This window comes from Macrobrachium nipponense, chromosome 32, assembly GCF_015104395.2.
Source record: "Macrobrachium nipponense isolate FS-2020 chromosome 32, ASM1510439v2, whole genome shotgun sequence".
Lineage (NCBI taxonomy): Eukaryota > Metazoa > Arthropoda > Malacostraca > Decapoda > Palaemonidae > Macrobrachium > Macrobrachium nipponense.
This window is the reverse complement of record NC_061094.1, coordinates 72683891-72689773: the sequence shown is the minus strand read 5'-3', so window position 1 is coordinate 72689773 and position 5883 is coordinate 72683891. Positions and strand designations below refer to the sequence as shown.

Below are 5883 nucleotides of genomic sequence, written 5' to 3'. Positions count from 1 at the left end.
TGCTACTTTTGTATTGTAATGCTTTTTCATTAAATAGTTATGGAAATTTTATAATTTATTATCCATGTCAACTGAATGGTAATATATGGTGGTAATGAATGATAATTAGACTGCATTTGAGTGCTTTATTTATCCAAAAGTCACATGCCATCATAGGTCATATTATATACAGAAAACTGTCTGGCCAAGACAGTACCATATAGATTAGTCTAGAACAAGCTACAGACTGGTGGGGCTTATTGAGGAGTATGTAAGCTTGCCAAGAGTTGCCAGCTAGAGTATCGTCATTATATTTTTGGAGATTCGCAGGGCTGAGGGGCCAAGAAAGCAGGTGGTCCGCTGGGTAGTTAGCGACGAGCGTTGGCAGTTCTTAGACAACTCCACAACTGGCCGGGTATGGGATCCGTAGCTCCTGAACAGAGAGAATACTTTCTGCTGAATAATGCTATGTACAAGAGAACGCTAGCTATAACTGCGTGGTCATTGTGTGCTGGTAGAGACGACTACTAGCTGTTACTGATGTAATAATACATACAATATAAGGCAACCACAGCTTACAAATACTGATTGCTGCTTAGTCATGCTGTGCTATTGGACTAAACAAGGGAAAATCTTAGACACAGAAGCAGAGATATTTTACGTCGAAAATAGCAGCTGTTACGTATTTCTAAAATATAGATACTTTCTATGTGAAGACAAGATGCTTTTGAGACAAAGAAAAACTTTTAACTGATTTAGACAAATATTGAGAAAGAAGCAGAAAAATTAAAAAAGGATAGAGTTTTCTATAGAAACAAATATGGTTTTTTAAAGACATAAAGAGTAACATATACTATGCTATAGAGGAAAATAAGATGCTTTTCAAATGCTTACAGAACTATTGAGAGAGAAGCAGAAAAATTTAAAGGGGAGATAGAGTTTTCTATAGAAATAAAGATGGTTTAGATACATATACTATAGAGGAAAACATGATGTATTTCAAACGATAGGAGAAACTTTGAGAGAGAGGTGGGGGATGTTTTACAGAAGTGTTGCTGTATGTAGGGAAAGAGTGAAATTGAGAGCTCGGTATGAAATATGTAGGTAAGAGGAGTTGTGTGTGGGCAATGAAGTAAAGGCAATATAATTTAGAAATGACTGGTTCTCAGAGTAAGGTGTAAAGAGAGAAGAATGGAGACAAAAGTACAGACTGATGTGAGTGTAAAGAGCGAAATTAAAGGGTTTGCAAAAAAAAAAGCACATAAGAGAGAGAGAGAGAGAGAAATCCTCAACAACAAAGAAACAAGAAATTGATAAAGGAAAGGAGGCTAATTTTTATTATATATAACAAATAGGCAAAATGCTGAGAGACTGGTTGGTTAGAGAAATGTTTTGTGTAAAGAAGACAATGGAATTTATTTTTATAAAGACTCGGGAGAATTGCAGAGAAAAAGACGGGTTGCAGACATTTTTTGTACATAGAAAATAAGGCTACTTTTGTATGCACGTTTGGAAAAATTGCAGAGAAAATGAAAAATTGCATACTTTTTTGTGCACAGAAAATTAGGCCATTTTTTTAATTGTTGAAGGAATATCGTGGAGAAAAAAAAAGTTTATACACCATTTATGTGCATAGAGAATAGTTTTTTTTTTCATATAAATGTTGAGGGAATATTGCAAAGAAACATACCAAACTAATAACCGGGAACTCACCTCCATTCTAGCGTAGAATTGGTCCAATATGATGATTAGACATGTTGAATAACACACACCACATTTGGTTATACCAACTGAGCAGGAGAGGCGAGTCAGGGTCATGGTTCCATTAATATCCGGTCATATTTGAAAGCCATTTTAGTTATTTATCCGTTCCTTTCAGTCTATTTTAGTCGGATTTTCGAAAACTGGAATGGAAAAAGAAAATTTTCAAATTAAACAATTGACTACCAGTGCATTTTAAATTTCACCCTCAAAGGTTAATTAAAATACTTCGTCTAGTTCCTTACCCACTGTATCCAAAATTATGCCGACATCTGTTACATAATCATGCTTAGCTTATTGTGAAGGAAATGGTAATTGTAAACTTGATCATTCCAATGCCCGTTTTCTTAGTAATATGAATTAGAATGTATGCAGTGGCTTATTGACGATATAAATGCAGAGTGAGGTGTCAAGGTTTCTGTAACGGGCATTTCGGAGGGATTACGTAACCACACTTTACTTTTAAGTTGTACCTAACTTCACCTGGAACCCGCCCCCTCCAAAGCCCCCACCCATCCCCCAACTAGATCGTGACATCCCACTCTCCATTCTAACTAATGTGAAGATGATCGGCGAGATATGAAAATTTAGACAATACATGTTTACGCTATTGTATTTTTACATAGCCTTCGTACGAAGACATTATTTAAATTTTCTATTATATCTACAATTCATAGAATATACGATCAGCTTGGTGCAATTGGAGGAAATTGGAGGCAAACATCAGGTGCGCTATGTGACGAATGATTTAATGTCGTAAAGCTGAAAGGAAAAGTGTCAGACTTGCGTTGATGTATAGTGTGACAAGGAGAGACAGGTTAACGAATGACTTCTTAAGAGGGACGGTGAGAGTCACGGAAATATCAAAGAAGCTGCAACACAGACGATTGCAATAAGGGCCTCAACGGTGTGGTTGGTATGGTATTAGCGTCCCACCTCGGTGGTCGCGGGTTCGATTCTTGGCCATTCCATTGAGGAGTGAGAGATGTGTATTTCTGGTGATAGAAGCTCACTCTCGACGTGGTTCGGAAGTCACGTAAAACCGTTGGTCCCGTTGCTGAATAACCACTGGTTCCATGCAACGTGAAAAAAAACCCATATACGAGACGATTGCAATGGTTTGGGCAAGTTATGAGAGGAGAGGAGGGTGATCCTGTAAACCATGTTATGAGAGGAAATGAGGATTCTGTATGTAAAAGAACCATGAACACGGAAGTGCCCAAAACAAGGAGGAAAGGTAGACCAAAAATGAGATGGGGAAACACAGTTAACCGGGCCATGCGAGATTAGAACGTGAGGTAGTGATGGTGCATGATCGCAGATGATGGAGAAGACTAATATTAAACAAACTGCAACCCCATATAATGATGGAAAAAGCTGAAGATGATGAAAAGAATCTACAATTCATAGAAAGCGCGTAAAAATACTCAAGGGCAAACCCATAGAGAGCGTCAATCACAGGAGTGGTGATCACCCTACCAAGCGTGTGGCCTCGGGCCGCCATATTGAAAGGTGTCGGTCCCGCTACAGCCCGTAGTACTACGCTTCAATACTATTATTATTTTTGTCTTTTTTCACTGTTATTATCATTACTATTAACATTACTCTTACTCTTGCTATCATTATTGTAGCTGTTTTGATGATGATTATTATACTTTACCTCATTACACAAGGAAAAATATACCCTTACAAAAACAGGTTGGCCTAAGAGCTCCAACCATCTAAGCATCTGCTCTTGGATCTAAGCAGTGTCTAGCATAAACGGTTTCTGTAAATTACAGCACTTTCTTTGCATGCAGTCACTAAACACCAACTATACAGTAATCTACAATCATTAAACACACGCACTGACAATACGCTTACTCTCACTAAAAACACACTCACTATACACTCATAATCACTAAACACCCACTCACTCAAGTGACACTAAACACTCACTAAATATTCAGTCCCAACATTCCTTAAACACTACTCAACTAAACACTCACTAAGCCCTCGCTAAACTAAACAGTCACAAACCACTTTCTATACACTAAACCATACAACTTATTAAGACACTATACTCACTAAATCCTAAATGCTCATTAAACCCATAAACACTCAAAGACCAAACAGTCAAGGAACATTCACTAATCACTCATTAAACACTCACTAAACTCTTACAAACTAAACATTCACTAAACCCTCACTGAATACTTAGTAAACATTCACTAAACCATAAAGGCTCACTAAACATTCACTGAATACTTTCATAATAAACTTAAACCAAATCCTACCACTCACTACACATTTACTAAACCCTAAACTAAACATTCAGTAAAATTAATCATCAACATTCACTAAGCACTTACTCTCTAAACCATACACATTTGCTAAAGATTCATGAGGTATAGATCTCTGAACTATAGGGTTTATACTATATGGGACAAATCCCGAGTTAATTTTTTTTCTTTTATACATTTTCCAGTGCACTTTTTATTATTTCCTCCCTTTTTCATTAAAGTTTTTGAAAATAATTGCCATATATATGATTAACAAAGTAACACTATTATGTAATATTCTAATTTGAATATACAGGGTGCCCATAAAGTCCCAGTACCATTGTAAGTATTTATTGCTTGTAATGATACTGGGACTCTATGGACACACTGTACTAAGGATTTGAAGCTTTAGTTAAAAGTCCTTTTGGTACTTTTTCTGACAATTTACAGCTACGCCACATTTGCCTCAGTGAAATTAAGCAATAGTGGGCCTGTTCGGTACTCGGATGGGTTACCACTGACATAAGACATTTGACGCTAGCAAATAAAAACCTCGCTAGTATCTACAGATATAAGGTGAAGCCTTCTTTACATACCTCATCATAAAATTCATGAGTCTACCTAGTTTGCATTATGACACCTATAATACAGTACCCTCAAATCATGGTAATACACTAGGAGTCTGGCGTGAGTAATAGTAGGCCACACAGGGAGCTATGAAGCTAATAGAATGGTTAAGTTTTAGCCACTGTATAGCAAGTTCATAATATTTTTTGGGCCATTCAGCACTTAAGACAATGAAAGGAAGGAATTAAAGTGGTTGGACAGCATAAAAAGGAGATCCAGAAAAGAAAGGTGACAAAGTACAAGGGCTCTAAGGTAGAACTGGGAGAAAACACCACAGTTGGCCTAAGACGGTGATTCTTAAACTGGGGGGTGCGTTTCCCAAGGGTTGGGGGAGGAGTGGGCAGTGATCAGCAATTTCTAGGGGAGTTGTGAGCCGTTGGGAAAAATTAATAATAATTCTCTAATTATATTTGTCATCCTCTTAACGAGAGTATGGAATATTTAGAAGTCTATGAATAAAATGGAAAATTATTGCCTTACAATGTCAAGTTTCCAAGTCTACCACTCCGGTTAGACTTGTTGGGCTTTTTTTGTAATGATTTACCTCCCTCCCTATCCCTCAAAAACCCTTCTCTCTTTTTTTTTTTTCCTTTAAATCTGGGAGGAAACTTTACTCACATATGCAAGGGGGTTGTGGAGAGAAGGACCAACTCTTAGGGGGGGTGTTTGGTAATAAGTTTAAGAACCACTGGCCTCCACACGGTCGAGTTTTGCTCGATGAACTGTTCAATGTCACATGTGGCATCAGAAGTGGAGAAACAGCGGAGAAGGTTCTGATTTTTCCCGCTACTGACGTCCCATCAAACAAAGTTTGTCGGGCAAAAGCTTAACCGTGTGGCAAGGCTTTAGAAGTAATAGCCCTAAGACTTAGACTTCGGTCCTATGACCCTACAGTAATACAACAGATTAGTCAAATTGACAACATGCACGTATACCATCGCAATCATTTTCCTAAAGCATGATCCTACTTACCATCCTTTGTCGACTGTCCCTCTTCTGCACATTCTGACTCTTGGCCTTCAGCATCAGTGCAAACTGCCTCTCCTCACCCATCACTGGTATGAAGAGGTACCACTCCCTTAATCTCCACCTGGTCTAGTTTAACCAAAAACTCTTAAGAGACTTTACTTCATCTCTCATGGTCACTCGATAATGCTGACAAATTGTAGCCATTTTTGCCTAGGTTGAACTCAAATTATGGTACATAGAGCATGACGTGCCCTCTTAATTCGGCGTTTTTGTCTTTTCATCTACT

General features: G+C 37.9%; 1 long non-coding RNA gene across 1 annotated transcript; it reads right to left on the bottom strand.

Annotated features, from left to right (window-relative positions):
* Positions 1–111: 111 nt before the first annotated feature.
* Positions 112–2276, bottom strand: LOC135207606 (uncharacterized). The gene is made up of 2 exons (XR_010313002.1): positions 1693–2276; positions 112–412 (listed from the first exon to the last, which is right to left on the bottom strand). It is a non-coding gene; the product is annotated as an uncharacterized LOC135207606 (long non-coding RNA).
* Between the last annotated feature and the right edge of the window lie 3607 nt (positions 2277–5883).